Below are 8,715 nucleotides of genomic sequence, written 5' to 3' on the forward strand. Positions count from 1 at the left end.
CCACTTTCTAGTAACCACTTTCCAATATTTGTAAAATATCGAGGCAGAGAAAGCTGTGGAACAGCCCGTCCACCATGCTGGAAACTGGAAACAGCTGATTGACTTGCATTTCCTCTATGGCCAACATCTCTGAGGAAATGGTCAATATTGCTGATATGACTGGTGCAGTTGAAGCTGTCACTTCCAGGATTATTCAGGCAGCTGATAAAACAATGGGAAAAACATCAACAAGATATCCAAAACATCCAAAACCATGATGGAACTAGAATTGCGAGGCATCATACAAACAACAGAAGAAGGCATGGGGGATTTTCAGAAGATACCCCACTGCTAGTAATTTGATTGCTTTTCAAAAAGCAAAGGCAAATGCCAGAAGAATAAGGAGGCAAAGCCAAAGGGATTTGTGGAGAAAGTATGTTTATAGCATAATATCTTTCACCAGCTCAAAAGCAGTCTGGGATAAAATGCATAAAATTAATGGAAAATATGCTTCTTACTGTCCATGCTGGAAAGTAATGACACAATAATCAGAGACATACAAGGTATTGCTGATTTGATGGGCAAAATGTTTCACCTGCAAGAAAAAAATGATTTATCAATTATTTAACAGAAATGTATAAAGACTTTATGTTCACTCTGTATAAAAAAATACGTTATAAGTCAAAACATCTTAAAATAATTATTTTTTTGTACTATATAACATTTCTTGAAAAAACAGACAGCACTGAACACAAGATTTTCAATAACAGCCAATTTAGAAAACCCCGAGAATACTTAAACAAAACAGTAATCTTTATTTCAGATAAAAAAAGAACTAGTTCAGAAATTAAATATTCTTACAATTGATTGTTCTTTCTTCAGGAAGTTTTCTTTCCGTAATAGGCTTCCTTTTGCTTGTAATAGATTTAGGAGGATTGGGCACATTGAAAATTTTGTTAATAGCATTTCTTTTCAGCAGCTTCCTTTTGTCAGCTCTTCTCAGTTCAAATTGAGATTCTTTGAAATGAAGCTGAACAACAAATAATTTAATGTAAGATCACATATACATCTCAAAGACGGTACCTATAGAAAAATACATGATATACATGTTTACTAGTCATATGTATGGTAATTTTGAACGTGTGAAATTTTTAACAAAATAATAATTATACAAAAAATTAACTTCAATACATGATATACGCTAACTTCACATAGTTTAGAATGTTCAGTTGGCTGCCACTTATTCTGTCTGTAGTTCTGCCCTCATTTTCCTTTCCTTTGCTTATCTGTAGGAAATCTAAATAATCGAACCTCTGCAGATTTACTCATAATTTGGTGCAAGACAATAACCCATTCTTTTGTGAGGTTTGCCGACTGACTGTGTTAGTGAGGATTGTCGCCCAGTTACGACTATCATGTGGGAGTGTAAAAAAACTCTCCAAGACAGGCTCTCTGTCTTTTTAACCATTTATTATATAATTAAAGGGTTTTACAACGTTCTTCAATTTTTCAATGTAACACAGCTCGGGGAGTGAATTAAAAGTTCCTTCGAGGGTCTGACGTTTGGTTCAAAGTTTTCCTTTTGATTCCGTGATGTCATACGTTGAGATCAACGGTCCTGGGGTGTGTGGTGCAGCTTTGGGCAAAAGTCTCAAGTGAAAGGCAAATCAGTGTGAGGCAAGATGTCATGGGAGAGCAACAGTAAGTCTCAGGAGTTGACAAATCGGTCATTGATCTATATGATCACAAAAATCCTGAAGTGGAGATTTAGTAATGTCACATCTTGGATTTGTGCTGTTTTTATAAGTTTTTTCGAATCCCAGACCAAACTTTCTGATAGGCCAATGCCGACTCGCTTTCATTTGTCCATTGGTCTCCTCTCATTACAAAATGTAACGAGATCGGAACTGTGGTCGCAGGAAGAGTGAATGTCGACTGTCAACTCCATCCCTATCGAAGATGTTCAATCTTAGGATTTACATTTATCTATTTTTTTAAGTTGAGAAACATATTTTTCTAGGAAATCTCCATCAACGTGTTCTTTTATGGATATAAAATTTTCTATTTTCCTTTTCCACTTTTTTGTTTGTGTGTTTATTTTTATGTTAATGTTCAATTATTATTTGATTTTCTTTTAAAAAAAAAGTTTTTTTGTGTGTATTTTCAACGCACTTCCAGAGCCCCACACTTTAACATTCTGTGTACTTGTATACATAATACAGTTGACTCACATGTGGAGTGAACTCTATCGATCAGTCCCAAAATGGTTGCCACCGCAAAGTGTCATGGGATCCTGTTCTTATATAGACCTTGCAATACACAGTGTGGCAATTATATTCCGGGACTGGATCTATAAAAATGAAACAAAACAATTTTATTCAAATCCTTTTATTAAATTATTCAAAATACTCTCCTCCTGCTTCAATACACTTTTTACAGCGATTCAATAGTGATTCAAATGCCTGCTCAAGCTCAATTTTCGGCATTGCCTCTAATATGCGCGTAGACTCTCTTTGGATGGTTTCAATATCATTAAAAATGCGTCCTTTCAACTTCGTTTTCATTTTTGAAAATAAAGAGAAGTCACATGGTACTAAATCGGGGGAATACGGCGAATGATTTAACACACAGACTTGATTTCGTGCCAAAAATTGATGAACAATCAATGATGTGTGACTCGGTGCATTATCGTGTAACAAACACCAGTCATCAGAATTGCGATATTCTGGTCGAATTCGACGAATTCTTCCCATTAATCGTTGTAAAACTCCCAAGTAGAAAGCAACAGTAACTGTTTGACCCTGTGGGACGAACTCACGGTGGATGATGCCTTTGCTACCGAAGAAAACAATGAACATCGTCTTGATTTTTGATGGAACTTTTTGTGTTTTCTTGGCTTGAGGTGATGATTTTGACTTCCATTCGGCACTTTGACGTTTTGTTTGTGGGTCATATTGAAAACACCAGGTCTCGTCACCAGTAACAATTGATTTGAGGAAGGTTGGGCTGTTATTTGCTGCTCGTACAATCTCTCTGGAATGTTCCAGTCTCATCAATTTTTGCTCTTGGGTTAGTGTGTGCGGAACAAATTTAGCACAGACCTTTGTTTTGCCCAAATCTTCTTTAAGAATTTGTCGTATTGTCTCTTTGTTAATGTTTAATGCCTGTTCCACCATTCTCAGTGTCGCATTGCGATCGTTGGATACAAATTCTTGCACTTTTTGAATCGAATCTGCTGTTCAAATTGTTATTGGCCTTCCCACACGTTTGTCATCCTCCAGTGATTGTCTGCCTTCCAAAAATCGCTTGTGCCACTCAAAAGTCTTTGACCGTGATAAACACTCACTTCCATACACTTTTTGCATCATTTTGAACGTTTCTGTGGCACTTGTGCCAAGTTTAGCGTGAAATTTAATAACAGCACGTTTCCATTATTGTTTTCCGACATGTAACAAAATAAACTGATAAACGAAATATCAAAAACAATGATAAATATCAACCGATTTAAATAAAAGTTTTAGGTTATGTTCATATATGTCCAAACTTCATATGACATAAAATTTAAACAGATGTCGCTACTGGTTGCTGAGATATAGCTTCAGTCCCGGAATTTAATTGCCGCACTGTGTAATTCAATGGCAGGTGATGCTTCCTACTGGCCGGCTTGTTTGTTGCATGCTGTTTCCCATGTGCTTTGTGTTTGAAGTAGATGACATTCTATGAGGAAGCAAGAACCTCTTGGATAACGTTGGCTAAGGGGTGCAAAGTGGTCTTATTGATATCGAGTACTGCCTGCCCACATTATAGTGTGCTGGCTTTCCAAATGTAGTCGTATCTGGTGTTTTTGTAGAATTTGTCATTGTTTGGACTTTTCACTGTTTTGCATTGTGATGGAAAGAAAAATCATGTCTGAAGTACTGCTCATTGTACAAATTTCCTAACGCCTTTCTGTCGGGTTTAAAGGGTAAGGCAACATAATATCCTCCGTGACCATTTCTCCAAACATTTTTCTTGAACTGAATTTCACACAACCTTTCCTCATTACTTAATAATTGAGATGAGGGAATATTTTCAAGTTCCCAAAACGATCTCACTACCTGATCTGTATTTGCACACGCATGATTCACCACAACTCTGTTGGGCTCATGGGATTCAAAGGTCACCTTGCTTGAGATAATCCATCCCAATTTGAACTCAATGCAAATGGACAGCCCAACCCACGTTTGATTAAATTTCCATTGATTAAAGAAAGAAATACATTCACGCCAAACAGGATGTCTATATTCCTTGACATATAAAAGAAGGGATCGGCCAAAATAAGATCATTAAAATCATTGCAAATATCTGATGGTAACGAAACATATGGAAGTTTTTCTGTGACTCTTTCTATTACAAAGGCAGAGGTAGAAGCATGCAGTTCACTTTTAAAATGTGAAGTGAATATCAATTCAACTTCTCCATTGCTCTTAGGGTGAAAGCGCCTAGACATGAAACCGACATTGTACTGTCCCTTACATTTAATCCTAATTTTGTCATCTCAGGAATAGCTATACTTGAATTCATGGATGAACGGCTTGTTTGTGGATTTGACTCAGAGTCTGTATTAGCGATGGAATTTCTTTCCCTTCCATAACACAAGAGTGAGTTGTGTCTTCTCTTGCAGTTTAAACAAGAAACATTGACAGTGCAATTTCTCACACTGTGATTTTTTGACAAACAATTAAAACATAAACCTTTCCTTTTTGCTAACTCCATTCTGTCCTGTACCTTCAGCTTCTGAAAATTTGCACATTTGTATATGGAATGGTCTCCCTTACAGCATGTACTGTACATTGTCCCTTCATTTGAGAAGCGAGAGATGTAACCTTAGGCATGAATCTTTTATTAGTCTGAGTTTTGGTTGGCTGTAGAGTTCTAACATGACCCTTCAAAAATTCTAATAAGTCATTCAATGGAGGAATATCATCACCCTTAAGTGAGCACTCCCACCAACCTCTAGTTGTTGCATCCAATTTAAATTGAATAATGAACATAAATAATATGCTCGAGAACTCATCTATTTTAAAATTTAGAGCTTCTAAGGATCGAATACATTCTGTAGTCGAGTCAACAATATTTAAAATCTGTACCACATTTTCATAATTTAATGTTGGCAAACTCAATATCTTTTTAATTAACGACGCTACCAATTCTCTTTTATGAGAATACCGTTGGGAAAGTAGTTCCCATGCAATTTCGAAATTTCGATCACAAATGGATAGGGATTGTATGATTTTTAAAGCTTCTCCTCTTAATTAACACTTTAGATACTGTAGTTTCTGAGCACCTGATAATTTTCCATTGTTTGTAATAGCTGCTTGGAACAGATCACTGAATGGCAGCCATTCCTCAAAATTGCCACTAAATGAGGGCAATGTTAATTTAGGTAATTTTAAATCTGATATTTCACTAGCTTTATCAACACTGGAGATACTATTACTATTTTTCAATTCTAGATTTGTTCTATCTATCACTAATATCAACTCGTCAATCGAATCTTGTGCCATTTGACTTTCCTCAATATATTGTTCTAATTTGTCCTCCTTACAAATATCGAATTAGTCCCATCCGAAACAGTATTGAAAAGTTCAGCCGCACTCGGTTAATTATTTTTTATCAAAATAAAGCAAATGAATTTGAAACGTGTTGGATATTGTCTGTTTGATGTTAAGTTCGATATTCAATTTAACAAAATTGTAAGATGTGTGTTTATGTTATGTAGTGTTGATGTACAGTCCACAGCTCTGTCACACGTGTCAGGTGTGTTGTGTAAGTATAGACTTGAGAATGCTGGGAGAGATCTTCCTGCCTAGAGAGGGAAAAATTGTGCTTTCCCTTTGGTGTGTCTGGCAGTGCTGACCGGAGTGTGTAGCTGTGCTGACCAGAGTGTGTGGCTGTGTTGCTGGCAAAGAACCAGTGTTGTGCCTTTATTAATTAATTGTCGGGTGCCTGAGTGTTACTCAGGCACCCGACAATTAATTAATAAAGGCTTGTGGAGTGCCAGAGTGAGTCTAGGCCATTGACGTTGTCGCCAGGTAGATCGATTGCACAGCTCAGGCGGTTGATCGCTGAAAACGCCTGGACATTCTATCTGTTAGCAAAGGCGTTTCAGGTTGACTGGCCCGATTTCCGCCATAATAGGGGCGAGGAAATTGAGTCGGAGGGACTTACCTGTGCAGTCAAGCGTGCTGCAGGTTGACAAGACTAATCGCTCATCACTTGCTTAGCACTGGGATCGAGGCATTGGTCGTTTGTTGTTTTTTAATTGTAAATTTTCGTCACTGATCATCAGAAATATGATTTTAGCTGTTATTTTCATACTTTTCTTTTCGTATAACATTTTATTCACATTTATTTTCCTGTAATTTGAGACGATACAGCTTTAAAATAAACAGATCAGGTCTCACTTGCCAATAGACTATCTCAACTTTCACAGATTGTCGTTGGCTCCTTTGTAATCGGAGAGGAAGAGATTGTGTGTCAATGTCCAGTGTTAAGTGTTTATTGCTTTTGCGGTAATCTGAGTAGAGTGGGAGAGGTCACTTAATAAAACTGCCAAGTGTTTTATTATCCTTTAAACAACTCCTCCCCACTTGTTATTTTTAGTAATCAGAGAAGGGTAGATCGTGGGTCAAGGTCAGTTAAAGTTTATTGCTTTAGCAACAGTGTGTCATATGAGCTGCCACCCACTCCCCACCCTTAATGACAACAACGCGCTAAGTGTTTTATTAGTATGTAAACAAAAGCTCCCTTCGCTGTCATAAATGGGTCAGATGTCAAGGTTACTGTTTGATTGTATTGAAAACAATGTTGTCCTTGATATTAAGAATCAGTTTTGTCAGAACTGTTCACTTTTAATACCTTTTTTTATAATTTATTTCTGCCTCGGTTATAAAATTGTTTTTATCATGTTTTAAATCCGCGCGTTTTATAATACACTTGTATAAAGTTACGAATTAAAATTGCAATGCACATTTCGTTGTTTCATAAAATATTTACTGATTATATAGAGTTCAAGTTTCCAAAAATGTTTCCATATCTCTACTTCTTCGTTATTACATATATATGAATAAAATATATTGTCAATTTATAAACAGATCTTTTTGTATTCAAGTTGTTTTTTATATTGTATTTATATTTATAATATTCGAATTCATCTTTCATATTTTGTAAATATTCACATATCACATTATATTTCATTTGTTTAATTCTACACTTACTAAGTTTTCCTTCTGAATTTGATTTCCCCTCCCCTTTTCGCAAACTCGTTACTTTATTGCTTACTGATTACGTTTTGTGAGTGTAGAGACAAAACACGAAGTGTATTGGTTTGTTGTTATCCAATAAAACATTGGAAAATTTCCTCGAACATGATTTGTTAAATGGTGTTAGCCACACCTTGTTCTAATTGCTTGATTGGGCATTATTGTTGGTCACACCCTGCATACAGCGTACTGGCCGTGAATCGTTACCGAACTATATCATAATCGCGAATCAAAGATAAACAAATATATTTAAGCAACTAATCTGCCAGAAATTCACATTATAATAGTTATTATAACTGTTACTTTACGTTAACGTTTAATTGTGCACCGTTTTTATGGCTTGTTTGAAAAACACACAGATTACAAATGAGTAATAACATTTATTAAGTAAGAAAAATAACAGGATACAAGTAAGTTGCTTTCTTAACAACCTCAGATGGAAGGGAGAGATTCAGAACCTCGTCCACATTTCAACTCTGTCAACGACCTCATTCAGTCGTTTGGGCATACTTGCCACAAGTTTTTGGCAAAGTATGTCCTCATGAGGCTTCTCCCAACGGACTCTGACAATTATCCAGAGTTCGTTGGGAGTTGCTGCCTGAATGGGGTCGTCAGTGAGCTTACTCCAAATGTGTTCGATGGGATTGAGGTCTGCCTCTCTCTCCGGCCATTCCATGTCCACAACTCGTGGGTGTTGTTCTATCCAGGTTTGACAACTCCGGCTGTGTGGACTGGGGAGCGGTCATGCACGAAGTAAAAAGGATCTTCGCCATAGACGGCTTCCACCGTTCGCAACAATACCTGTTCAAGTATTTCCATATACTGCATGGCGGTGAGGTGACTGTCTATGCGAACCAACTCCCCAGGACCTTGAGCCGTCATCCATCCCCATACACCTGTAAACAGAAAAAGTCAATAAAGTTGCAATTTATAAAATGAACATGCCAATACATTGTCATCTTGAAAGAGTTAATGGACATAAATACACGAAAACACGAAATTTAAAAAAAACTCACCTAACGAGAAGCTGCCACTTCTTTGAGTGCGCCACACGTATTCTGGGTTAAACCTGGTGGAGAGTGGGTGATGCACCCACACTTTTCCGTTACTCGACGAGCAAAACACCTTCTTGTCACTGAAGACAACATTGGCCCAGTCGGCCACTCCCCAACTGCAGTAAGTTTGGGCAAACTCCAGCCGGTCAAATTGATTTTGGACTGTAAGTGCCTGTTTTTGGGCTGCCCTCCTTCCATATAGACTGAATTCACGTAACCTATGAATAAAGTAAATATATATAAATTATCCTGCTTCCTATTCCTACATTTCTGTATATGTAAGAAATGTTAATAAAGTTGTATGTCTGGCAGTTCATCATATCTATAGAAATATTCCAACCTTCCAACGAAATATACTATACTACAAGTATTACATA

Source organism: Centruroides vittatus, unplaced genomic scaffold (genome assembly GCF_030686945.1).
Source record: "Centruroides vittatus isolate TY-2023 unplaced genomic scaffold, ASM3068694v2 contig_260, whole genome shotgun sequence".
Classification (NCBI taxonomy): domain Eukaryota; kingdom Metazoa; phylum Arthropoda; class Arachnida; order Scorpiones; family Buthidae; genus Centruroides; species Centruroides vittatus.